The sequence below is a fragment of the Cebus imitator genome, unplaced genomic scaffold (assembly GCF_001604975.1).
Source record: "Cebus imitator isolate Cc_AM_T3 unplaced genomic scaffold, Cebus_imitator-1.0 Scaffold71, whole genome shotgun sequence".
In the NCBI taxonomy this organism is placed as follows: domain Eukaryota; kingdom Metazoa; phylum Chordata; class Mammalia; order Primates; family Cebidae; genus Cebus; species Cebus imitator.
The window spans coordinates 2,349,989-2,377,593 of NW_016107386.1; the positions used below are offsets into that span (position 1 = coordinate 2,349,989).

Below are 27,605 nucleotides of genomic sequence, written 5' to 3' on the forward strand. Positions count from 1 at the left end.
GTCTCTACTAAAAATACAAAACATTAGCTGGGCATGGTGGCGCGTGCCTGTAGTCCCAGCTACTCGGGAGGCTGAGGCAGGAGAATTGCCTGAACCCAGGAGGCGGAGGTTGCGGTGAGCCAAGATTGCGCCATTGCACTCTAGCCTGGATAACAAGAGCGAAACTCCGTCTCAAAAAACAAAAACAAAAACAAAACAAAACAAAACAAAAAAAATGATAAGCACTTTTCTTTTCTTTTCTTTTTTAAACAGATGCCTAAACTTTTTATTTCACACAGCTATGCAAGTTGTGAGGCCAAGGACATGACTGCAAACAAGGTTTAATTTAAATGAATAGCCAGGTATGGTGTCTCACGCGTGTAATCCTAGCACTTTGGGAGGCCTAAGGGGTGAATTATCTGAGGTCAGGAGTTCCAGACCAGTCTGGCCAATAGAGTAAAACCCCATCTCTACTAAAAATACAAAAAATTAGCTGGGTGTGGTGGCACACGTCTCTAATCCTAGCGCTTGGAAAGTCAAGGCAGGAGAATCGCTTGAACCCAGGAGGCAGAGGTTGCAGTGAGCTGAGATAGCGCCATTGCACTCCAGCCTGAGCAACAGAGCAAGACTCCATCTCCCACCACCCCCAACAAAAAAAATTGATTACATAAATAAGCTTTCTTCCCCATGAAAATACTATTTGTTATTTCACACTTGGTCTAACACACACAAAATCCCCACCCTTTCTGGCACAGATACACTTAATAGGCAATATCAAGTACAATTTCCATTTTATTTTTCTCCAGAGAATAGTTGTCTTCAATCTTTTACTCAGCTCCTTACATGGGTTTTGGCGGGGGTCGTGGGGCAGCACCTGCAGGTCTAAATCAGGGTGGGGGTGTTCGGTCCTTGCGGGCTTCACGAGTTCGATTCCTGACTACTTTGCTGTGAATTGCACAACTCACACAGTAATGTAGCTTCACATAGAGCTTGGGAAGTACATAGGCATCAAAGACGCTCGCTTCAGAAATATCCCTGACTGCTGCGGCCTCCACTATGTTTCAAATGATGAATTTCTTAATGGCCTTGTCCTTGGGCATGCATCCGGCACAGTTCGTGCAGTGAACAGGCTGAACATGGCCGCGGCCCTTTTTGGCACGATCGTTGTTCCTTTTTTTCTTTGTCATCTTGGAAGCTCGCAGAGGAGAAAGAAAACGATAAGCACTTTTCATGTATTATTTTGCTTAATCCTCATGGCTGTTATCTCCATTGTACCTCTGTGGAAATGAAGGCTTAACTAATAAATGGCAGAGCTAGGAAAACTTGACCTTTGGTCTGTGTTCTACCTTCACATTTAGTCCCATGAGGTTCTTGCCTCTGTCTAGTACCTGAAGAATTAAATTCAAGCTCCTCAGCCTGGAATTTCAGCCCCTTGACCATCTGTGCACATTTCCCTCCCAAGCTCCTGTCTTTTTGCTCCTTGCCGTGCATTGCATGCTTGAGTCACACCAGACCACTCGTTGTCACTGGTCTTTGCGTTCTTCCAGGCTTTTGCGCAGGCTGTTCTTTCCCTGTGGAATCTTTTTCCCTCCTCTCTGCCTGGCAAGCTGCCAAAGTGATTTTTTTCTAAAACTCAATCTGACTGTTACTTCCCTGTTTAAAGCCTCTCTGTGTTTCCTCACTACTTCGTGTGATCAGGATGAAGTTTCTTAGCTTCACACAGAAGATCTTCATGGTGTGGGTCCTCCTGACGTTCCAGGCTCACCTCTCCCATTTTTGGCTCCTCCTTAGTCACCACACCATGATCTACTTAGAGTTCCCTGAGCGTTTGGGACCCTCACAGCTCCAGGCCTTTGCACATGCTATTTCTTCTGCCTATAACACTCTTCTCACCTTCACTTGGTTAATTCTTACCTGTCTTATCACAGCTTGGGCGACACTTCCTCATAGACTTTTTTCCCTTACCCTTCCAGCATATCTGTGCCCTCCCTCCTCCCCCAAGCTATCTGTTTTAAAATATATTTTTTCTATCCTATGAGTTCCTCAACATCAGTGACCAAATCTAATTAATGTCTGGTTTTCCAGAGCTTCCCATAGGGCCTGGCACCAAGACAGTCTCAAAAAATAAGTAATGGGCTGGGCATGGTGGCTCATGCCTGTAATCCCTGTAATCCCAGCACTTTGGGAGGCTGAAGTGGGTAAATAGCTTGAGCTCAGGAGTTCAAGACCAGTCTGGGCAACAAAGCAATGCCTCGTCTCTACAAAATAAAAATAAAAAGTCAGCTGGGTGTGGTGGTACATGCCTATAGTCCCAGCTACTCAGCAGTCTGAGGTGGGAGGCTGGCTTGAGCCCAGGAGATCAAGGCTGCAGTGAGTCATGATCGCCCCACTACACTCTAGCCTGGGTGACAGAACAAGACCCTGTCTCTAAAAATAAAATAAGGTTAAAAGAAAGGAAAAGAAAGAAAATGGGCATGGTGGCTCCTGCCTATAATCCACTTTGGGAGGCTGAGGTGGGTGGATCACTTGAGCCCAGGAGTTCTAGGCCAGCCTGGGCAACATTGTGAAAACCTGTCACTACAAAAAATGCAAAAATTAGCCAAGTGTGGTGGTTGTGCACCTGTGGTCCCAACTACTCAGGAGGCTGAGGCAGGAGGATGGCTTGAGTCTAGGAAGTGCAGTTTACAGTGAGCTGAGATCACGCCACTCCCCTCCAGCCTGGGCAACAGAGTAAGACTCCTGTCTCAAAGGACAAAAAATAAAAAAGGAACAAGTGGTAAACGAAAGAATGAATGAATGAGTGGAAGGATGAGCTAGAGTTTAGAGCCCCTCATAGAGCCTGGGTACTCAGTCTAACCTCAGACCTTTCCTTTTTTGCCAGCTGCCAGATAGTCTCACAATTACTCCCGTTACCTGGAACCTCTTCACTGCAATGTGACCTTGTTCATATGAGTTTACCTCTCTGAGACTCAGTTTCCTCAAATGTAATATGATAAGTTAGGAGTACCTGATCCCTGCCGTCCCTTCCAGATCAAATGTTACGCGAATCCATGCTGTTTGCAAAGAGGAATTTTCCAAGCACTGTGAGGTTGTATGTGGGGAGAGCACCAATGGTATTGGTGCTTGAAAGAGATTTTCAGAGGCTTCAGCTTAACTCTAACTTGTGGGTTAGTAAACTATGGCCTGCAGGCCAAATCCTATTCACCACCTGTCTTCAGATAGTCTACAAATTAAGAATGGCTTTTGCATTTTTAAATGATTGGGAAAAAATCAAAATAACAATATTTCATGATGTGAAAAGTACATGAGATTCATATTTCAGTGTCCATAAAGTTGCATTGGAACAAAGCTATGCTAATTGTTTACATTATTGTCTATAGTTGCTTTTGTACAACAGCAGAGTTTAACAGGTGCAACAAGGCTATATGGCCCTCAAGCCCTAAATATTTCCCATCTGGCCCTTTACAGAAAATATTTGCTGACCCCTGTTCTAATTCAAGAATCCTTAATGCCTTCCCACTGTCTACAATGGCACTATGTAATAGAAATGTAATGTGAGCCACATATGTAATTTCACATTTTCTCTTCCTTCCTTCCCTCCCTCCATCCTTCCTTCTTTTTTCTTTTCTTTTTTTCTCTTTCTCCCTTTCTTGCTTTCTCTTTCTCCCTTTCTTCCTTCTTTTTCTCTTGCTTGCTTTTTCTTTCTTTTTCTCTCTTTTCTCCCTTTCTTTCTCCCTTTCTATCGCTTCTCTTTCTCTTTTCTTTCTCCATTTCTCTTTCTTTCTCTTTCCTTTCTCTTTCTCTCTCTCTTCTCTCTCTCTTTCTTTCTTTTTCTTTCTTTCCTTCTTTCTTTCTTGAGATGGAGTCTCACTTTATTGCCCAGGCTGATCTAGAACTCAGCAATCCTCCTGCCTTGGCCTCCCAAAGTACTGGGATTACAGGCATGAGCCGCTGCACCAGTTGATTTTATAGACTTTTATTTTGAGATGGGTCTTGCTATGTTGCTCTCTCTGACCTCAAACTCCTGGGCTCAAGTGATCCTCCTCCCTCAGCCTCCTGAGTAGCTGGTACTACATGGATGTGCTACTCTGCCCTGCAAATAAACATGATTTTAAAAAGTAAGACTAACAATATATTTTATTTGACCCAATAAATCCCAAATGTTATTTCAAAATGTAATCACTGCAAAAGTTATGAGATATTTAACATACTTTTTTTACTATGTCTTCAAAATCTGGTGTGTATTTCATGCCTACAGCACACCTCAGTGTGGACTAGCCATATTTTAAGTGCTCAGTAGTCACATATGGCTAGTGGCTACTACCTTTGACAGCTCAGAGCTGTAAGATGAAGTCCGAAGTCTTTGACGTGAAATTCTTTGGCCCTTTGTTGTTTGGTTTCAGCTTTATTCTTAACTGCTTCTTAAAATGCCAGCCAGACTGACCCATTCTATGCTCCCTAAATTAGAGATGATACTTACCACCTCTGCTCCTTTGCTCCCTCCTTTCTTTGTGTGCTTTCTTTCCTTTTTTTTTCTTTTGGTAACAGCTTTATTTAGATATAATTCACATATGAGGCTGGGTGCACTGGCTCACACCTGTTATCCCAGCACCTTGGAAGGCTGAGGCGAGTGGATCGTTTGAGTCCAGGAGTTTGAGACCTATCTGGGCAACATAGTGAAACCCTGTCTCTACAAAAAATACAAAAATTAGCTGGGCATGATGGTGCACACCATAGTCCCAGTCACCCAGAAGGCTGAGGTGGGAGGATCGCTTGAGCCTGAGAAGCAGAGGTTACAGTGAGCTGAGATCATGCCTCTGCATTCCAGCCTGGGCAACAGAGCCTGGGCAACCCTGCCTCCAATAATAATCATAGTTCCATACAGTTCACCCATTTAAAGTGGACTTTTTGTATATCCCCAGCTGTGCAGCCATCACCACAAGAATTTTAGAAATATTTTCATCATCCCCCAAAGAAACCCTGTACCTTTTTAGCAGTCACCCTCATTCCCCTCAATGTCCCTCAGCCCTAGGCAATGGCTAATCTATTTTCTGTCTCTATGAATTTTCTTATTCTAAACAGTTAATATGAATGGGATCCTATAATACATGGTCTTTTGTGACTGGCTTCTTTCTCTAAGCATAACTTTTCAAGGTTTCTCCATGTTGTAGCATGTATCTGTTCTTCATTCCTTTTTACTGCCGAATACTAGTCCATTGCTACTTCCTTTCTGATATGTTCACGTCCTCCAACAACATTCCTTCAAGAGACTGAACTCTAGGGTTCCAGCAAAAACGTTAAGAAGGAAAAAAAAAGCTCCCCTTCCTAGTCTACAATGTCTAAGATCAAACACAGGATCTGTTCTGATTTTTAGAGGAAAAAAAAAAAAAAAACTATGAAACCATTAGTAATTAATTTTTTTTTTTTTTTTCGAGATGGAGTTTCGCTCTTGTTTCCCAGGCTGGAGTGTAATGGTGTGATCTCAGCTCACTGAAACCTCCGCCTCCCGGCTTCAAGCGACCCTCCTGCCTCAGCCTCCTGAGTAGCTGTGATTACAGGCATGCACCACCACGCCTGGCTAATTTTGTATTTGTAGTAGAGATGGGGTTTCTCCATGTTGGTCAGGCTGGTCTCGAACTCCTGACCTCAGGTGATCCACCTGCCCACCTTGGGCTCCCAAAGTGCTGGGATTACAGGCATGAGCCACTACATCTGGCATTTTTTTTTTTTTTTTTTAGTTCATGTCTTTTATTAACTAATACAGTTACTTGTCTTCTGGTTTGTTGAAGCCGTAAGTCAGAAAACATTTGCCACAATAATGTCTGTCAAGGTAGCTTGCCATAAACACTCCAGCCCGACATTCATCAGAAGGGCACTCTTGATGAAAGCGACTAATTTTGCCATTCTCATCCACCTTATAATATTTCAGGACAGCCAGCTTGACCTTCTTTCTCTTGTGCTTATTCTTCTTGGGAGTGGTGTAAGACTTCTTCTTCCTCTTCTTAGCACCATCATGCAGTCTCAACACAAGATGAAGAGTAGACTCCTTCTGAATGTTGTAGTCAGATAAAGTGCGTCCATCTTCCAGTGTCTTGCCAGCAAAGATCAGTCTTTGCTGATCAGGAGGAATTCCTTCCTTATCCTGGATTTTGGCCTTTACATTTTCTATCGTATCCGAGGGTTCAACCTCGAGGGTAATGGTCTTTCCCCGTAAGAGTTTTCACAAAAATCTGCATTTTGGTGGCGGCTCCACTGTAAATGGTGAATTGAAAAAGCATTTTTTTTTTTTTAAACCAAAACCCTACAAACTACAACATGGTTCAAAGAGAAGAGAACTTTAGATCAAACTGTTGATGACTCTGCAAAGACGTGCCAGGTGAGCCCATTCAGTGCACCAATAATCTGAATATGGCAATCCAGCCTCATCTGTAAACTGAGACCACGAAGGCTCAAGCCATGAGGAGTCAGACCTCAGTTCCAGCTTCCCTCGGGAAGACATTTTTGCCATGCTGAGTAGTTGGCTGACAGCTCCATGGATAATAATCCCCATGGTCCACGCTTTCACAGCAAGAAAATAACAAATCACAAACACCAACTACACTCCAACCCTTGCTCTTCATTGCCTAGGATCACGGTCCAGCTGATTCTGATTCCTCCGAGACCCCACACCGTTTCCTTCTCTGTCTTCTTCACGCTCGCCCTCATATCCCACCAAGGCTCCATCCTGTCTTCTCAACGGATTCCTCTTTTCCTGTGGCTCCCCTCAACCCTTCTTTGTCCTCCTCACTCTCCATCCTTTTACAATGTCGTCCTATCTCCCTCCTCCTTTGCAACCTCTTTTCTCTTCCCTATCCAGATTGCTCCCTCCTTATCTCTCCGCTGCCATCACCTTTCCTTCTGTTCTGGTATTTTCCCTCAGAGCTTTCCAAGGGCTCATGTGGAGCTGGGGAGCCTTTGGGCCGCTTCCCTGGAGACAGCTAAGGATCTAGGAGTCAGATCCGAGGTTGAATTTGGCTCCATCATGTAACAGCTGTGGAACGATGAGCAAATGACTCAACCTCCCTTAGGGTTAAATGCATGTAAAGCGGCATGCAACGAGCACTCACTAACCATTCCTCATCCTTTTCAAGGCCACACTTTTCAAGGAGAGCCTTTTCCACAGATCCCAGAACTGCCAGTCATCTCTGGGGTCTTTTCTTCAGGTCCTGTCCTCATCTGGGTCCTCCCCAGCCCCGCACCCGTTCATTCTCTCAGTCTCGGGGTCCACTTTACAACCTCCCACCCTTTCCACAGCTCTGCCCCTCTCCCCTTCTCCTCCCACTTTCCCAACGAGATTTTCGGGGGCCATCCCCAACCAAGAGCTGTGCTGAGCGGGTACTGGTGGTACCTGGAGCCAAAGTCTTTTAAGTCACATGGTTCCTCAGTAACCAACATCGCCCCAGCAACCTGCAGACCCGACTACCCTGAGCGCCTTCTGATTGGCTGTCCTCTCAGAGATTTTTTTTTTTTTTTTAAGTCCTGCTGTTCTCTACTGCGCAAGCACACGAGTCACATGACCCAGTGGTTTGAGCCCCAGGACTTGTGGTTTCTCCTGGGTCCTGAGCTTAGCTTGAGTTTTGTGGGGTTTTCGTTGTTGTTGTTGTTCTTTGAGATGGCGTCTCGCTCTGTCACCCAGGCTGGAGTGCAGTGGCACGATCTCAGCTCACTGCAGCCTCCACCTCCTGGATTCAAGCGATTCTCCTGCCTCAGCTTCCCGAGTAGCTGGGATTACAGGTGCCCGCTAGCACACCCAGCTAATTTTTGTAGTTTTAGTAGAGACGCGTTTTACCATGTTGGCCAGGCTGGTCTCCAACTCCTGATCTCAGGTGATCCACCCACCTCGGCCTCCCAGCGTGCTGGGTTTACAGGCAGGAGCCACTGCACCCAGCTTCAGCTTTAGTTTTTAAATTTCTCCTTAAAGTGAAAATAAGCAATTTCTCGCACAGCCATGCTGCCCCTTCCTGAGCATGTCTAGATAGGAATGTGAGCTATATATGGATTATTGTGAAAACACTGGTGTCTGGCTGTAAAAATAATAGAAGTAGTGATAAAAATAGGTAAAATATATCAATATTTTCTGTGTGCTGGGTACCGTGCTAAGAGCTCTTCACATTTATCACTAGTACTGTCATTGTTCCCAATTACAGATGAGAAAGTGGGCTTCCAAAGGCCAAGTAATTTGCCCTATGTCTTGCAGTTAGTACAGAAATAGGAGAGCTCATTCAAACAGGATTTGAATTTGAGTGTGACTCCAGAGACCCTGTGCAGCCTCTCCCCTGTGTGGAGTGTAGAGTTTACACACAGTGTCCATTTTCCCTGTGCCTTGGTAACAGTTCCTCTGGACATTAATGCTCCATCATTGATGGCCTCTGTGTAATGTTTGGAGACAGGGGAACTGGTGAATATTTGGAAATGGGAAATCCCAAGTGAGGACTGGATTTACTCCTTTGGAAAAGGCCTATCTCCAAAGCCTGAGAGCCAGCCATCCTAACCTGTCTCCAGGGATGACGGACTAGTCCCCAAAGGGGCTGCCCCTGGGGATGAGGGGGTTCCCAGTAGCCCCAGATGCAAGTGCTCAGTTGTAACAGTGGCCATCTGTAGGACATGGGCTTGATACCAGGAGATTTATAGCATTATTTCCATCACATCTCACAATAACTCTACAAGGTGGTTGAAGTGATTTGGCCAAAGCTAGTGTTGTTAGGATTCAAACCCAGGTCTGTCTAATGCTGTGGTACATTTCCACTTTGTCTTTGATTTTCTGTAAAAGTGTAATGGGCATTAAAAGTGAGCCTCTGTTATATGCCAATTACTCTACTGGGCTTTTTACATGTTTTATTGAATTGAATCTGTGCAATAATCCTTTTGGAAGTATATTATGAGCTGGGCACAGTGGCACACACCTGTTATCCCAGCTACTCAGGAGGAGAAGATGGGAGGATCCCTTGAGCCCAGGAGTTGGAGGCTGTAGTGCACTATGACTTGCCTGGGAAACATAGCAAGACCCCATTTCTCTCTCTTTCTTTTTAGAGATGGGGTCTTGCTCTGTGCTCTGTTGCTCAGGCTGGAGTGCAGTTATGACCATAGCTCAATGTAGCCTGGATCTCCTAGGCTCAAGCAATCCTCCTACCTTGGCTTCCCAAGTAGCTGGGACCACAGGTGTGTGCACCACACCTGGCTAATTTTTTTCTTGTTTTTTGTAGGGATGAGATCTTGCTGTGTTGCCCAGGCTAGTTTTAAACTTCTGGCCTCAAGCAATCCTTCCACCTGAGCCTCCCAAAGTGCTGGGATTACAGGTATGAGCCACTGTACCTGGCATTAAAAAAAATTTTTTTTTAAATTTTTTGTAGAGGGAGGGTTTCACGATGTTGCCCAGGCTAGTCTCAAACTCCTGGTGTCAAGTGAGCTTCCCTCCTCAGCCTCCCAAAGTGCTGCAATTGTAGGCATGAGCCACCATGTCCAGAGCCATCTCTTTTTAAAAAATAAAGAGAAAAAATAAGGATATTATGATTTCCCTTTTACAGATGAAGAAGCTGAGGTTTAGAAAAATCCAGTAATGAGGCCAGGCATGGTGGCTCATGCCTGTAATCCTAGCACTTTGGGAGGCCAAGGCAGGTGAATCACCTGAGGTCAGGAGTTTGAGACCAGCCTGGCCAACATGGTGGAACCCGGTCTCTACTAAAAATACAAAAATTAGCTGGAGTGGTGGCAGGCACCTGTAAACCCGGCTACTTGGGAGACTGAGGCAGGAAAATCGCTTGAACCTGGGAGGCAGAAGTTGCAGCGAGCCAGGATCTCGCCATTGTACTCCAGCCTGGTAGACAGAGTGAGACTCTGTTTCAAAAGAAAAAAAGAGAGAGAGAATTCCAGTAATTTACCCAAGGTTGCATACTCTGTAAAAAGGAGAAACAAAATTCACACTGGAATTTATTGACTTCTAAATGCATGCCCTGCCTTCTACCCCGTGTCAGGGGCCAAAGATTTCAATTTAGATTGAGGGTTTGGACCAATGCTGGCTCTAGCCCAGCAAGCACTTGTTTAGGGAACAGGTAAGAGCTCAGATTTGTCTGAACTTCCCTCAGGATCCCAGGTTCTTGCTTTGACACCCACTGTGGGGTAAACCAGAGCAAGGCCCTGAGAGGAGGCAGCTGTTCCTCTTTCTGCAAGAGGGTCACAAGGAAACTCCGTGATGTTTCCATTGTTGTGCTTTAGTTCCCCATCCTGTGCATCTAGGTCCTGCTGAGCCTTTGGCTCTCTTGATTTTGTTTAAAAGAAAAATACCCCATGCCACAGATTCACAGGGGTGGAAAGGACTTTGAAGGAGAGTTATTAGTACGGCCTTCCATCTGATGCTTCACGGTGCCCCAGTTTCTTCCTCTGCCTCTCAAGATTTCACAACGTAGGATAGGTAAAACAGTGGGGTGGTAGCATAAGAACTGGAATAAATATTTTATGGTCCTGAACACTTTAGATCAGCAGGTTGGTTTTTTTGTTTGTTTGTTTTGTTTTTTTTTTTTGAGACAGGATATTGCTCTGTCACCCAGGCTAGAGTGCAGTGGCATGATCATGGCTTACTGCAGCCTCGACTTCTTGGGCTCAAGCAATCCTCCCACCTCAGCCTCCCAAGTAGCAGGGACCACAGGCATACACAACCACACCCAGCTAATTTTTGTACTTTTTGTAGAAATGGAGTTTTGCCATGGAGATTTGCCCAGGCTGATCTTGAACTCCTGAGCTTGAGCAATCTGCCCACCTCAGCCTTCCAAAGTGCGGGACTGAGCCACAGCCATAAACCACCACACCTGGCCCCTAGCAGTTCTTAAAGTGGGATTTGGGGACCCCATGAGTCCCCAAGATCTTTTCAGGGGTCTGCAAGTTTAAAACTATTTTCAAATTAATACTAAGATGTTATTTACCATTTTCATTCTCATTCTTTCACAAGTAGACGGTGGCATTTTCCAGATGCTACACAATATGTGACATTGCCACATACGGAAGAAGGAAATATAAGAATCATCTATGAAGTCAGAAATCAAATTTGCAAAAATGCAAAACAATGCAACTCTTCTTACTAATTTTTGGGGAAATATAATTATGTTTAATTAAAATGTTATGTCATATATAATTGGTTTATTCTTTTTAAAAATGAATTAACTATCTTTAAAAGTTCTCAGCTTTAATTTCTGAGTAAACACTGATAGAGGCTGGGCGAGTTGGCTCATGCCTGTAATCCCAGCACTTTGGGAGGCTGAGGCAGGCAGATCACCTGAGGTCGGGAGTTTGAGACCAGCCTGACCAACATAGAGAAACCCTGTCTCTACTAAAAATACAAAATTAGCTGGGTGTGGTGGTGGGCACCTGTAATCACAGGTACTTGGGAAGCTGAGGCAGGAGAATTGCTTGAACCCGGGCGGTGGAGATTGTAGTGAGCCGAGATTGTGCCATTGCACTCTAGCCTGGGCAAAAAGAGCAAAAAACTCCGTCTCAAAAAAGAACAAACAAGCAAACAAAAAAACACTGATAGATTTTACCCACAATAAACAAAAGCTCTGTGGTGTCCTCAGTACTTTTCATGAGTGTGAAAGAACCCTTACACCAAAAAACTTGAGAACTGCTGCTTTAAATAATTATTTGCGTCACATCGACATAGCAGACCTAACTGTGAGTGGTGCAGAAGAATTTCTAGAATCATAGGCCTCACTAATTGGAGTTTCCAGTGAGAAAAACCAGTAACAGCTAGGTCCTCTCACCCCAAGAGAACCCAGAGACAATGGCATAAAAGTCTGAACCTGGGCTGGGTGTGGTGGCTCACGCCTGTAATCCTAGCACTTTGGGAGGCCAAGGTGGGTGGATCACCTGAGGTCAGGAGTTCAAGACCAGCCTGGCCATCATGGTGAAACTCCATCTTAATAAAAAATAAAAATAAATAAAAAAATTTTAAAAGTCTGAACCTGGCCGGCATGGTGGCTCGTACCTGTAATCCTAGTACTTTGGGAGGCTGAGGCAGGCAGATTACTCAAGGCCAGGAGTTCGAGGCCAGCCTGACCAACATAGCGAAACCCCATCTTTACTAAAAATACAAAATTAGCTGGGCGCGGTGGTTCACACCTGCAGTCCCTGCTACTCAGGAGGGTGAGTTGGAGAATTGCTTGAACCTGAGAGGCTGAGGTTGCAGTGAGCCAAGATTGTGACACTGCACTCCCGCCTGGGCAGCAAAATGAGACTTTCTCAAAAAAATAATAAAATAAAAGTCTGAACGAGAGTGTGGCTAAGCCCTATGATATCAAAGATAAAAAGAGTAAATGTAGAAATGATTCAGGATGGGATATTTTTATGCTTTTTTGAGGGGATGATTTTATTCACAACATGATAAGGATGTGTACATTTATTCAACGTCCCAAGGATTTACATGTAAACTAGATTTACAGCACAAAACAGATCAATAAAGTTACCCCTATGCCTTTTAAAACATTTAACAAATAATAATTGTACATATTTATGAGGTACATAGTGGTGTTTGATCATATAATATATAGTGATTAGATCAGGGTAATATTCAGCTTTTTCCTTTTTTTTCCGAGATAGAGTCTCACCAAGTTGATGAGGCTGGCCTTGAACTCCTAGACTCAAGTGAGCCTCCTGGCTCAGCCTCAGTTGCTGGGATTATAGGTGTGCACCACCACATCCAGCTTCTTTTGTACTTGCTTCAATCTTATCAAGATATACTTGAGACACACTAACTTGCATATATATAACATGTATAACTTGGTCAGTTTGACTTCCCCTACACCTGCAAAACCATTATAATAACTTTTTTTCTTTTTTGAGACGGAGTTTCGCTCGTTGCCCAGGCTGGAGTGCAATGACGAAATCTTGGCTTACTGCAACCTCTGCCTCCTGGGTACAAGCAATTCTGCTGCCTGAGCTTCCCGAGTAGCTGGGACTACAGGCATGTGCCACCATGCCCAGCTAATTTTGTATTTTTAGTAGAGATAGGGTTTCTTCATGTCGATCAGGCTGATCTCGAACTCTCATCCTCAGGTGATCTGCCCACCTCAGCCTCCCAAAGTGCTGGGGTTACAGGTGTGAGCCACCATAGCCAGCCCATTATTAACAATCTTATAACAACCAAGATAATCAGTATTTCCAACATACCCTAAAGTTTCTTTTGCTCCTTTGTAATCCCTCTTCCCTGTGCCTCATCCCCAGGCAACCACTGGTCTGCTTTCTATGACGACTTTTTAATTTGCACTTTCTATCATACTATATACATGAAACCATATAGTAAGTACTCTTTTGTTGTCTGGCTTCTTTTGCTCTGCATGATGATTTTCAGATTTACCTATGTGATTGTTGGGTTGAGATTTGAACTGAGTGACTTTAGGGAAATTGCTTAACCTGTCTGTGCCTTAGAGAAGAAATGATACGTCATTTCTACCTTGCATAGTTGTGAAGATAAAATGAGTAATGTAAGTAAATAAAACATGTGGCTCAGTTCCTGGTACTTACTGGGTGTTTGACAAATAGTAGTTATTTTTGAATTTATGTTTGGGATAGGAATTAAGGAGGGTAACTAGCACAGCATGGGGATAGGGGAGAATCTTGTTTAGACTAATTTGGTTCATAGCTCAGGTTTAACTATTTGTTCAGTGTTTCTCACTTGCACACCTAAAACCTCCACACATGCCACCTAACCAGGAAATTTTTCTTCAGTGAAGGCTGGGGTCATGGAAATTTGTAGCTTTGAAAGCCCTGCCAGTTTGGAGGGCTGTTGGAAAAAAACAAAATCCCACTAGCCTGCTTTGAAAATGGAAAAGGTATATTCCTCCTTCATACTCATTGACTTCAAGTCCAGTGGGCCAGGTTTGTTCAAGCTTGGAATGAAAACTCCTTGCTTGGGGATGGGGCGAACTTCAGGAGGTTCTTGGCCAGAGGAAGTAGGAGAGCAAGGTTTTCTGTATGACTCCTTGTAGCCAAACCTAGATTGGGACAGACGTGGTCAAGCTGAGGAGTTTCTCAGAGAATCTTAACAGGATCCCCTGCTTGTCCACCTTTCCATGCAACAAGGACCACGGGGACCTGTTACATTCCTGTTGTGTTTGCTGCAGGCAACTGCAGCTTCTTGCATCTTCATGCTGCTGGGAGGTGGCTGCTTTTTCCTAAGCCTGAAGACACAGTCTAAGAGAAAAAAAAACACACACACACACACAAAGAGGACATGAGAGTAGAAGAGAGAAGGGAGGGTGAGAGAGGGTTGAATTGATCGCCGTCTGTTCAGGTCTAGCTGGAAAACACAATGAAGTGAAAAGGCTTCTTGGTTGGTGTGCTTCTCTTCATTTTTTTCCCAGGGTTGGAAGTGGGGAGGGAGGGATGGGAAAAAAAAAAAAAAAAGAAAGGAAGAGGAGGAGGACTGGCATGGCCTGAGCCCAAGCAGAAGCAGCGCGGAGCCTTCAGCCTTAGGAAGGGGAAAGTCATTTAGGGATTCTGGTACCCCCTTGGATCATCCCTTACGCACCAATCCCTTCCTTCCACAAGAGACTGTGGCTGAAGGTGATGCTGCCAATACTGCAGTTTAAACAAAGAAAAACCAAGTGGCTGAAGCCTATTCATCTCTGCCTTAGGGGGAAAAAAAAGCCACCATACAATTTTTCTTCCACTTGGTGGTGGGATGAGTATTTATTCTGGTTTTATTTTTTTCTAGCATAGAGTATTTGTCAACTTTTATTGTGTTCTTACTTTGTGTCAAGCATTATCCTAAGAGTTGTATATGTGTCATCTCCATTAATCCTTGCAACACAACCTTGTGAGGTGCTGGTTCTATTATTAGTCCCATTTTACAGATAAAGAAACAGAGGATTAGAAAGATTAAGTAAAGACCCTAAGGTCATATAACTGGTAAGTGGCAGAACAGGCTTCTTGCCCGTCAGTCTTGTCTCTAATCCTGCATTCTTAAGTGCTGCACTATGTGGATATTTAGATATAGTCTCTCAAATAGCTCACAGTTTATTATTACTAGGGAAGGAGGGCTGGAGCTAGGGAGGAGGGAGATGGATAGTTACATATGGAAGCAGCCACAGTACAATGTGATATAGGCCATCCTAGCAAGTTGAAGTAAATTCTTGAAATAAAGACCAAAGAAGAGAATTATTTTTCTAGAGGCCTGGGATGATAGGGTAAAGAAAGTCTTTTTACTCTTTAAAAAGTTAATAGGTGACTTTTCTTTTCTTTTTTATTTATTTTTTTAGAGACAGGGCCCTGCACTGTTGCCCAGGCTGGATTGCAGGGATGTGATCATAGCTCACTGCAGCCTAAACTCCTGGGCTCAAGTGATCCTCCTGCCTCAGCATCCCGGGTAGCTGGGACTACAGGTATACATGCCACCATGGCCTAATAATTTTTTTTTTTTTTTTTTGGTAGAGACTGGGTCTTGCTTTGTTGGTCAAGCTGGTCTTGAACTCCTGGACTCAAGTGATCCTCCTACCTTGGCCTTCCAAAGTGCTGGAACTACAGGCGTGCACCACCACACCTGGCCAATATGTGACTTTTTAGAAGGCTAAAGGTGCCAGAGAAGATCTGGGTAAGAAAAAGTGGGTGGGGAGGGGTTAAAAGCTCAAGCTCTAGAGCTTATTGCCTGGCATCAGACTCAGCTCTGCCACTTAGTAGCTCTGTAGCCTTGGTCAAGTTACTTGCCCCTTCTGAGATTCATCAATAAAATGAGGACACATGGCCAGGCACAGTGGCTCATGCCTGTAATCCCAGCACTTTGGGAGGCTGAGGTGGGTGGATCACCTGAGCTTGGGAGTTCAAGGCCAGCCTGACCAACATGGAGAAACCCCATTTCTACTAAAAATATAAAATTAGCTGGATGTGGTGGTGTATGCCTATAATCCCAGCTACTTGGGAGGCTGACGCAGGAGAATTGCTTGAACCTGGGAGAAGGATGTTGCAATGAGCCGAGATTGTGCCATTGCACTCCAGTCTGAGCAACAAGAGCAAAACTTCGTCTCAAGAAAAAAAAAAAAATTGAGGACACATTAGCCATCAAACAAATGTTTACGGAGAGCTGTTCTGTGTTAGGGAACAGAGATCTACTGGTATACCAGATGGACGGGGTTCCTGTACTCACAAAACTGACATCCCATTGTGGCTACTGCATGTGCTGATATGTCTGGAACATTCCACCCTCCCCTAATTCCTTTTTTCTTTTTTTTTGGGACAGAGTCTCGCTGTGTCACCCAGGCTGGAGTTCAGTGGTGTGATCTCGGCTCACTGAAATCTCCGCCTCTCGGATTCAAGCGATTCTCCTGCCTCAGCCTCCTGAGTAGCTGGGATTCCAGGTGTGTGCCACCACACCCAGCTAATTTTTATATTTTTAGTAGAGATGGGATTTTACTGTGTTAACCAGGATGGTCTCGATCTCCTGACCTCGTGATCTGCCCACCTCGACCTCCCAAAGTGCTGGGATTACAGGCGTGAGCCACCGCACCCAGCTCTCCCCTAATTCTTTACTCCTATCCTTTCTTATATCAGTTCAGAGAGATTTTCTCAGGTAAGTTTCCTACTGATCTATAAGTTGCCATAGGACCACAAACGTGGCCCATGTGTCTGTGCCAAAAGACACAGATGTATCTTTGACAATACCTGACATCATTGTCAGTTGTCTGATTCATTGACCAGCCTGTAAACTCCTTGAGGACAAACACAGTGTGTGATTTTTGTTTGTTTTGTTCTGTTTTGAGCTCACTGTGGCTGGCTCATATTAGGTTTTCATGAAATACTTGTTGAAAGTAAATGAAATGAGACCGTGCATGTAAAGGACTTGGCATGGTCTTGTACACTCAAAACTCAGTATAACGCTATTTCCTGATATTACCTGACATTTACGCTTCCATATCAGAAAGCTTCAATAAGCCCCATCTGCACTCGTCCACCTACCTGCCTTTGACATCCAGTATTGTGCAAACGGACTGTGCTGGCCGCCTGCTTAAATGCCGTTGCCCCTCTCTTCCTCGTTGGCAGATCCTGGATTTTGTGCAGTTGTTCACTTTTTCATCCAGGCTAGTAAGTGGCAGAACTGGGAGTTGGATCTAAGCAGTAGGTTCCACAGTCTGAGCTTTTAACCTTTGAAAAAGTCACATGTTGGTAAATATTTGCAAATCCTATATCTGATAAGGAGTTTACATCCATACTACATATAGAGAACTCCTATAACTTGACAACAAAAAGACAATTCAATTTAAAAATGGGCAAAGGGGCCAGGTGTTGTGGCTCACGCCTGTAATCCCAGCACTTTGGGAGGCTGAGGTGGGCAGATTACCTGAGGTCAGGAGTTTGAAACCAGCCTGACTAACATGGAGAAACCACATCTCTACTAAAAATATAAAAATTAGCCGGGCATGGTGACGCATACCTGTAATCCCAGCTACTTGGTAGGCTGAGACAGGAGAATCGCTTGAAGCCAGGAGGCAGAGGTTGCAGTGAGCTGAGATCGTGCCATTGTACTCCAGCCTAGACAACAAGAGCGAAACTCCATTTCAAAAAAGAAAAAGAAAGATGTAGAATGATAAGAAGGAGAAAGGAGAAATGAGGCCTTCCATTTTCAGATAGGTTGGACAAATCTGGCAAAAAGAGTTGTTATGAAACTCTGTGTCATTTCGGTCCTCTGGGCAGTAGATGCTGAGACAGAGTGAGATTTTGGGGGTTGGAGGCAGTAACCCCTGTGAAAGATAAATGAGGAAGGAAGCAGAATTGGGTAGGAAACGTCTCAAATCATGATGTAGCATGTATCAGAACTTCCTTTTAAAGGCTGAATAATATTCCATTGTATGAATACATCCCATTTTATTTATCCATTCATCCATCAGCAGACATGTGGGTTGCTTTCACCTTTTGGTTTTTGTAAATAATGCTGCTATGATCATGGGTATACATGTTTGTTACCCTGCTTCCAATTTGTGTACATACCCCACATGGCACCCATGTGGCTATTGTTTATTTTTTGAGGAATCTCCATACTATTTTCCATAGCATCTATACCATCTTACATTCCCATCAACAGTGCACAAGGGCTCCAATTCCTCCACATGCTCACCAACACTTGTTATTTTCTGGGTGTATTAGTCCATTCTCACGCTGCTTTAAAGAACTGCCCAAGACTGGGTAATTTATTAAGAAAAGAGGTTTAATTGACTCAGTTCTGCGAGGCCTCGGGAAACTTAGAATTATGGTGAAAGGGGAAGCAAATACGACCTTCTTGACATGGTGGTAGGAAGTAGAAGTGCTGAGCAAAGGGGAGAAGCCCCCTATATCAATAAAACCATCAGATCTTGTGAGAACTCACTATTATGAGTGTTCATAGTAGAGATGGGATTTCCCCATGTTGGCCAGGAGGTCTCGATCTCTTGACCTCGTGATCTGCCCTCCTCGGCCTCCCAAAGTGTTGGGATTACAGGTGTGAGCCACCATGCTTGGCCTTTTGAGATGGAGTCTTGCTCTGTCGCCCAGGCTGGAGTGCAGTGCGCAATCTAGGCTCACTGCAACCTCCACCTCCCAGGTTCAAGCAAGTCTCCTGCCTCAGCCTCGCAGGTATCTGGGATTACAGGTATGCACCACCACACCCTGCTAACTTTTTTGTATTTTTAGTAGAGATGGAGTTTCACCATATTGGCCAGGCTGATCTTGAAATCTTGACCTCAAGTGATCCACCTGCCTTGGTCTCCCAAAATGCTGGGATTACAGGCATGAGCCACCCAACCTTCCTGTCTACAATCTCCCCTGCCTCCATTATTCTCTATTCCTCTGCCAAATTTTATATTTCACCATAGCATTTACTACTGTCTGAAATCACCATTCTCTGTGTTTATGGAGGGCAGAGAATCTGTCTGACTGCTGTATTCCCAGAACCTAGAAAAGGTTCCGGCAAAGAGTCATTGAAGGGATGCTTAATCTCACCTTTAAGGCAAGTGTATATTCATTGTTTTAAATAATAGGTCATATCTGAATAACACTCTACGGTTTCCAGTGTTTCTGCTGTCACCTCCCTTGGTCCTCACAGAAGCCTTTGGGGTGGGCCTGGCACGGTTACTCCTTCTTTCGGGTTTGCTCAGACTTGCTGGCGTTCAGCCTGTGGTGCCCCTCAGTTCTTTGCCTGCATCACTCTCTGCCTCCTTCTGTGTCCCTTCCTCAGGAAGGCTGGCCCTGGTTTTGCAGCCCAGGTCAGGAACTCTGCGACACACTCTCTTCACCCTTTGTAAGTTTCTTTGCAGCCCTAATCACAATGGTAGTGAAATAATTATGCCAGTATTTCATGATAGGCTCCCCGACTAGCCAGTGCTCCCCAGGGACAGGGCCTTGTCATGCCTGTATACCTCATATACCACTCACTGTGCCTGACATAGAGTAGGTGCTCATTGTATGCATGTGCACTTGTATATGTATGTATATCTACGTATGCATATAAAAATGAATTATTTCCAACCAATAGATGAGGAGATCAAAACTCTATGGTCTAAGCCAGGGGTTGCCAACCTCCCAGGCCATGGACTGATACCAGGCACAGCAGAAGGTGAACAGCAGGCATTACTGCCTGAGCTGGACCTCCCATCAGATCGGTGGTGGCATTAGATTCTCATAGGAATGCCATCCCCATTGTGAACTGTGCATGTGAGGGATCTAGGTTGCCCACTCATTATGAGAATCTAATGATCGGAGGCGGAACAGTTTAATACCAAAATCAGCCCCTCTGCGCCCGTCCATGGAAAAATTGTCCTCCATAAAACCTGCCCTTGGTGCCAAAAAGGTTGGGAACTGCTGGGTTAAGCCACTGGCCTAAAAACTTTTTTGTTAGTTACCCATAGTAGAACGTTTGTTGTTCATTATGACCCTAGGAATCATACATACACACATATACTTCCCTTACTGTGGATTAGGCACTGCTATTTTCTATTCTACTCAATTTCTTTTATTAAAACATTTTTAGGGCTAGGCACTGCGGCTCATGCCTGTAATCCCAGCACTCTGGGAGACTAAGGCGGGTGGATCACCTGAGGCCAGGAGTTTGAGATCAGCCTGGCCAAAATGGAGAAATCCCGTCTCTGCTAAAAATACAATAATTAGCCAGATTTGGTGGCAGGTGCCTGTAATCCCATCTACTTAGGAGGCTGAGGCAGGAGAATCGCTTGAACCTGTGAAGCAGAGGTTGCAGTGAGCTGCAATTGTACCATTGCACTCCAGCCTGGGCGACAGAGCAAGGCTCCGTCTCAAAAAAAATTTTTTTTTTTTTTTAGTTCCAGTCTATTTCATTGATTTCATGACCCACTCACATCTGTGCAAGCTTAGCCTACATGACTTGTTCAAGGTCACATACTAGTAGAGTGGTGGAAGGCAGTAATTTTCCTACCTCTTACATTCTGGTGGGCTTCTTGCCCTAAGGCAGAACTAAAAGTTATGTGTCAGTTTGATAACTAAGGAATACATTCATTCTTCTACTTCTCGGTCATAGTTCAGGCAAGGCTGGTCTCACCATCTGCAGGCATTTCAATTTGGCTCATTGAGATATCTCAGCTTTCTGCAATGTAGCTATTCAGAAGCTTCCTCCTAGAAGCTCCAAAGGGAAAGAGTTAGTCCTAATGGGTGACACACCCAGACTTGCTGGAATTCTCATCCGAATTACACCAAACATTAACACATGGACAAAGGCACATGGCATATTAAATGATTTACTGGGGTCAAAGATCAAGTCAATGGCAGGCCTAACATTAACCTGCCGCACATCTCAGAGTCTGCTGGGCTAAAACATGGGGAAGCCTTGGCTAGGCCAGGCCCAGCAGCCCGGACCTGGTCAACCATCAGCAATCTACAACGGCACCTTCTTTTCCTACCAGAGGGAAGCTTGACTTGAACTTTTGGGAGACCTGCCTTCATGGAATCCAGATTCCTCTGCTTCAGAGGCTAATTTAGCTGGTGTTGGATGCAGAAGCCTAGAGAAAGCCGAAATTGTTTATTTGTTCTTTTATTCCTGGATTTATAATTTGACCTAATATACTGTATGTCTTTCTGTACATGTGTTGATCTCAGAAAATGTTTGAGCTTGCCTGCTGCTCAGGCCACATTGGCAGGCAGCTGTTAAAGCCATCAGCAATGTTTGCTTCAGTTACAAAAGAAAACATTCTCTATTTGGGGCTATGTTGTTGTTTTTTTCTTTCCTGATTTAAAAGGGGAAGTATGTTTCCCAATAGAGTTGTGGAGCTGCCCCCATCCCCTCCTAGGGCTAAGAATGGCTAAGAAAACTTTTCAGCACACCTGGCTCATCATCTTTCTAATATTCATACTCTTTCTCCCTCCCTGTGGAAGTATTCTTAGGCGCTTTGGTTTGAAATTATTTGAGCAACGGAGCAGGGTTCTCTCCTTTCCCTGGGGACACCAGTTTATGGTTCAACATCTCCCTCAAACTCTGGTGTGTTTTTAGCTAAGAAAGACTCAGGTTTTGTCCCATTATCAGGTGCACTGACAAAATAACTGCTGATGGGAATAAGAAAACACGAGTAATTCTAACCCCTGCCCAGAACCTTTGAAGGAATGCACAAACCCTGACCTTGCTTTGGTGCTTTGGAGAGACCATCTGGGAAAACTTCATTTCCAAAAGTATATATGAATTTGAGAGTTCCTCTGGCTGGGATGTAGGAAAAGCCACATGGTAAATGGTTGGGGGGTGGGGGGTGTCATATCTGCAAATATTTGTTTCAGCAAAAACAACTCAGATGAGAGTTGACCATGGTAAGTCCATCCTGGAAGACCTGACCTGTGCACTGCGGAGGAGCAGGGAAGGAGGAGAGATAAAGGCGAATGAAGAACAGAGAAGCCAGACAATGGCCAGGAAATAGGCCACAAAGGCAGGACACTTGTTGTAGCCTGGAGGTGCTGTTGGAAATGTCAGCCCGAAGTTCAGGAACCAGCTGGAAGCAAAAGAGGCAGGAAGGTTTGAAAGTGGGGAATGGAAGTCTCGGAAGAAAATTTGGCTGCCTAAATGAGAGAGGCTTGGAAAAAAAAAAAGACAACCTATAATACCTCAGAGGAATCCAGGGACTATTAGAATCGTTCAAAAAGCCATTTTGACTCAAAATTGAAGATGAGGTCTGGGCTACTACATGGAAAGTTCTCAACAACCCCAGAACTTCTGGCTAAAGTACATGGTCAAGTTGAAACTGCAAATCACCAAGCTAAGGTGTTCACTTGAACTACGTGACTCCAAGAAATAAGGCTTATAAATGTTATCTTTTAAAAAAAATTTCAAATCCCAGGCAGGTACAGTAGCTCACACCTGTAATTCCACTTTGGTAGGCCGAGGCAGGAGGAATCCTTGAGCTCAGGAGTTCAAGACCAGCCTGGGCAACATAACAAGACCCATCTCTATGAAAAAAAATGTTTTTTTTTCCTTTCTTCAAGCCAGACATGGTGGTGTGCACCTGTAGTCCTAGCTACTTGTGAGGCTGAGGCGGGGATTGTTTGAGCCCAGGAGGTGGAAGTCATGATCATGCAGTAAACCATGATCATACCACTGCACTCCAGCCTGGATGACAGAGCAAGACCCTGTCTCAAAAAAAAAAAAAAAAAATTCAAATCCAAAATTTTCGTTGCTGGTATTTAGTATATGACAGCAACTGACTTTTGTATATTGATCTTCTAACATAGAATCTCTCTCCATTTATTTAGATCTCTGATTTTTTTCACCAGTGTTACATAGTTTTTCTCATATAGATCCTGTGTGTATTTTGTTAGATTTGGGCCTAAGTGGTTTTGTTTTGTTTTTTCTTGGTGCTATTGTACCTGGTATTGTTTTTTACATTTCAAATTTCAGTTGTTCGTAGCTGGTCTTTAGGAAAGCATAGGAAATAAGGCTTTTTTCTTCTTAACTGTTGTACCCAAAACCACTCCTAGTGAGGGAAAGCTGGGGCAGGATGGGTCAATAATCACAGCTGTCCCCTCCCCATCTTTCCCTCCCCTTCTCTCTGTAAATGTTTGTTTATTTCATTTGACTGAGTTGATGCTATGCTAAAGAATAGCCAGGGAGGAGAGGTACTGTTAAGACACAGGGGAAAATTCTAAGCCCCAAGGTTAAGTTCATTGGAGGAGAGATGTTTGAATTCTTAGTGTTTGAGACAGAATAGAGGATGTGGGAAAATTAATAGGAACAGCATAGTGAGAGGGGGTTTCACCAAATGACGTGGGGAGGCTGGGCGAGGTGGCTTGTGCCCGTCATCCCAGCACTTTGGGAGGCCCAAGTGGGCAGATTGCTTGAGCCCAGGAGTTTGAAACCAGCCTGAGCAACAAGGTGACACCTTGTCTCTACAAAAAAATACAAAAATTAGCTGGGTGTGGTGGTGCACGCCTGTAGTCCCAGCTACTCGGGAGGCTGAGGTGGGAGGATTGCTGGAGTCCGGTAGGCAGAGGTTGTAGTGAGCCGAGATCACACCACTGCACTCCAGCCTGGGTGACAGACAGACCCTGTCTCACAAAATAAAGAGGGGGAAATAGACACCTGGTAAATATGATACTTAGGTTTACATGTAACAATCTACAAAAACAGTATATGAATTGAGCTCAAACTCCCATTTTTGGCCCAGAATAATTAAATTAGAGTATAATTAAGTTGTTTTTTGTTTTTGAGACGCAGTCTCATTCTGTCGCCCAGGCTGGAGTGCAGTGGCATGATCTTGGCACACTGCAACCTCTACCTTCTGGGTTCAAGCAATTCTCTTGTCTCTGCCTCCCGAGTGGCTGAGATTATAGGCACCCACCACCACGCCCGGCTAATTTTTGTATTTTTAGTAGAGACAGGGTTTCGCCATGTTGGCCAGGCTGGTCTCAAACTCTTGACCTCAGGTGATCTGCCCACCTTAGCCTCCCAAGGCTTTTTTTTTTAAAATAGATATGAGGGTCTAACTATGTTGCCCAGTCTGGTCCCAAACTCCTGAGCTCAAGCAATCCTCCTGCCTCAGCCTCCCCAAGTGCTGGATTATAGGCAAGAGCATGGCCTAAGTCATTGCTGTCTTACTGTTTATGCCAATGCTTGCTTCAGAAAAACAAGGAGATTGCAAATGTGACAGTCTCTGTGCAACTTGGAGTTTGTTGCTGACATGAGGCTTATTGGTTGTGAGAAAGTAGGACTTTCTGTGGAAACTGGGATGAGGGAAAAAATGAGAAGATTCTGTACCTCACCCTTTTACTCACAGCGCTTGGCAAGTTACCTAGGAAGTAGTGTTCAATAAATGCACAGTGAATGAATCTGGAAGCAACTAGGCAACTTTGCTCTTAGCACCCAAGTGCGGGACGGCAGGGACAGACTTGAGTTTAAGCAATTGTTATCAACAGAATCTATGGTAACAGCTAAGTCAGGATTCATTTGGCATCTAAAAGTTATTTTTTTGTTTGTTTGTTTTTAAGACATTTTTGGCCTGGCATGGTGGCTCAGCCTGTAATCCCAGAACTTCTTTGGTAGGGCAAGGCAGGAGAATTGCTTGAGCCCAGGGGTTTGAGAGTAGCCTGGGCAACATAGCAAGACCCCATCACTACAAAAAATAAAAAAATTAGCTGGACATGGTGGCATATGCCTGTAGTCTAGCTACTAAGGAAACTAGGGTGGGAGGATTGCTTTAGCTCAGGAGGTTGAGATTATAGAGAGCCGTGATCATGCCACTGTACTTCAGCGTGGGTGACAGAGCGAGACCCTGCCTTAAAACAAAAACAAAATCAAAAACAAAACACACATACAAAGTAAAGAAAAGAATTTTTTTTTAGAGACAGGGTCTCTTCATATTGCCCAGGCTGGCCTTCAGCTTCTGGCCTCATGCAATCCTCCCGCCTTGGCCTCCCAAAGAAGTGCTGGGATTGCAGCCGGAGCCACCACACCTGGATGGCATGTAAGAGTTTTTAGGCCGGGCGCAGTGGCTCACGCCTGTAATCCCAGCACTTTGGGAGGCCGAGGCGGGTGGATCATGAGGTCAAGAGATCGAGACCATCCTGGTCAACATGGTGAAACCTCGTCTCTACTAAAAATACAAAAAAATTAGCTGGGCATGGTGGCGCGTGCCTGTGGTCCCGGCTACTCGGGAGGCTGAGGCAGGAGAATTGCCTGAACCCAGGAGGCGGAGGTTGCGGTGAGCCAAGATCGCGCCATTGCACTCCAGCCTGGGTAACAAGAGCGAAACTCCGTCTCAAAAAAAAAAAAAAAGAGTTTTTAATGTGACAAAGGGTAGATCCATACTCTGGACAGAACGGGTGTTGCTTGCTCAGTGACCAAGGGAGTTGAGAGACACAGCTCTGGCTTGGCTTGCAGGTGAACTGTCTGTGGATTCACTCCTTCCCTAAGTCAGAAGAATGTCTGCTGAGCTGTCAGGATGAACGTGTGGCTGGGAGGTATGCGGTGTGCTAGAGAACCGGGCAGTGATAGGATATCCCTCAGAATCTCTCCTCATAACGATTACCTGTGATTCTTTTGGATTGTGTACAGCTGGACTCCAAGATGCCCTTGAGCTGTGGTGAGAGTTGTGCCCTTAGCTGGAGGGAGTCTAGTTTGCCGTGACCACAGGGGGACACTGTCTGGGGTGCCAGAGCCACGGCTTGGAGCAGAAGTCCCTGAGTCTTAAGGGGTAGGGATAGAAGGTCACCCAAGAGGTAACAAGTGTCGTAGGAGAACCATTTCTAAGAGGTCTGCTCTGAGTCACAATTAATTAAGGTGTAGGGGAAAAGGCACCTTCTCACCAAATGTCCAGGTGTCATTCTGGGCCCCAAGAAAGTAATTTACACAAGTTTCTTACCTGGAGTGTTTCCCCAAGAATTGGCATATTGTTTGCGTTTCTCTCATGCCTCCACAAACACTGAAGAGGTTTCTTTAGGTAGTTACTATACTCAAGAAAACCAGCATTTTCTTCTTAGGCAAGGACCTCAAATTCAACCATAATATTACTTTAGAGACTAACAAATGTTCATAAACAATAAATACAGAAGGAGGTTTTATGAGGTGAGGCCATGAGCATGAGCTTTGCAAGCAGTTGAGCCAAGCTCAGTTTCTAGTTTTCCTGTACATTAACTTTGTGGCCTTAGACAAATCACTTGACCTTTCTGAGTCTCTGAGAAATAGGGATGACAATAATAACAATACCCTTTCTGTTAACTTAACAGGCTACTACTGTAAGCTAAGAGGTGCTGTGCCTTCATTTTAATTATTGTTGGGACAAAACTGTTATCAGGGCTCTCTGAAAATTGCTTCGGGAGAGAGTCCATTTAGGACTGATGCAAGCCTTATGGACCTACTGACACAGGCAGGTCATGAAGCACAGGGAAAGTGAAAAGGGTCAGTCATAAATACTTGGGGCCGGGCACAGTGGCTCATGCCTGTAATCCCAGCAATTGGGGAGGCTGAGGTGGGCGGATCACTTGAGGTGAGGGGTTTGAGACCAGCCTGGCCAACATGGTGGAACCCCGTCTCTACTAAAAATACAAAGATTAGCCAGATGTGGTGGTGCACTCCTGTAATCCCAGCTACTTGGGAGCCTGAGGCAGGCGAATCCCTTGAATCCAGGAGGCAGAGTTTGCAGTGAGCTGAGATCGCACCACTGTGTTCAAGCCTGAGCAACAGAGCAAGACTCAGTCTTAAAAAATAAATAAATACATAAATACTTCGCATTTGCTATGTGGGAAACATTCTTGATACAGAGGTGGAAAAGTGGAGTTGGCAGAAGGAAGTAGTAGATAGTTTTGGTTCCTTGATAGGTCACTTGGAGAAGAAAAATATACCATAAAAAGTATGACCAATACTAGGTAGTACTGACCAATGCCAAATAAACAATAGCCAGGGAGTGCTTAGGATTTGCGTGAGAAGGTTTTCAAGAGGGATAAAACATATTTGCTTTGATAGATGGGCAGGATTCAGATAACAGAAGACTTTTCCAGAAAGAGAACAGTTTGGAGCAAAGGCTCAGAGTCCAGACAAACAAGACCTTTGTATTACCTATCAAACACTCAGTATAGATCCGACATTGTGCTAGCTTCTTTTACATGCTGTTGTCCAGTTTAACATATACATAATAGTAGAGAAAATTAGGCTTTGTTATCCCTGTTTTACAAATGAGGAAACCGAAGCCCATCAAGATTCAGTATTTTGCCCGGGGTCCTAATAAAGCAATGGCAGACCCAGGGTTCACATTCACATTGTCTAACTCCAAGTCCAAAGATTTTTCCAGAATATATGCTGCTTGTTTGGCATAAAGGAAAGTGACCAGTTTGGATGGACTGGAAGGCTTTGTGCTGGTGCAGTCAGGATGTAGAGAGGTCAGGGGAAACCAGAATATCGAGTGCTAGGCAAAAGAGTTGGATTGGCTAGGAAGCCCTTGGGTGGCTCAAGGTCTCTGAGTAATAGAGTGACATAATTGAAGTTTGTCCAGGATGCCCAAGTCTAAGGCTTTGTCAGGGCACAAGCTATACCAATTAATACTTAATTCTGGGCCGGGCATGATGGCTCACACCTGAAATCCCAGCTCCCTGGGAGGTGGAGGTTGGAGGCTGGTGGATCATTTGAGGACAGGAGTTTG

The 27,605-nt window shown here is 44.6% G+C and overlaps 2 pseudogenes across 2 annotated transcripts; both read right to left on the reverse strand.

Moving 5' to 3' along the window:
* Nucleotides 1-753: 753 nt before the first annotated feature.
* Nucleotides 754-1,196, reverse strand: LOC108306330 (annotated as a pseudogene). The gene has a single exon (XR_005200800.1). The product of XR_005200800.1 is annotated as a 40S ribosomal protein S26-like (transcript).
* Nucleotides 1,197-5,697: 4,501 nt separating this feature from the next.
* Nucleotides 5,698-6,215, reverse strand: LOC108306329 (annotated as a pseudogene). The gene has a single exon (XR_001826090.1). The product of XR_001826090.1 is annotated as a ubiquitin-40S ribosomal protein S27a-like (transcript).
* Between the last annotated feature and the right edge of the window lie 21,390 nt (nucleotides 6,216-27,605).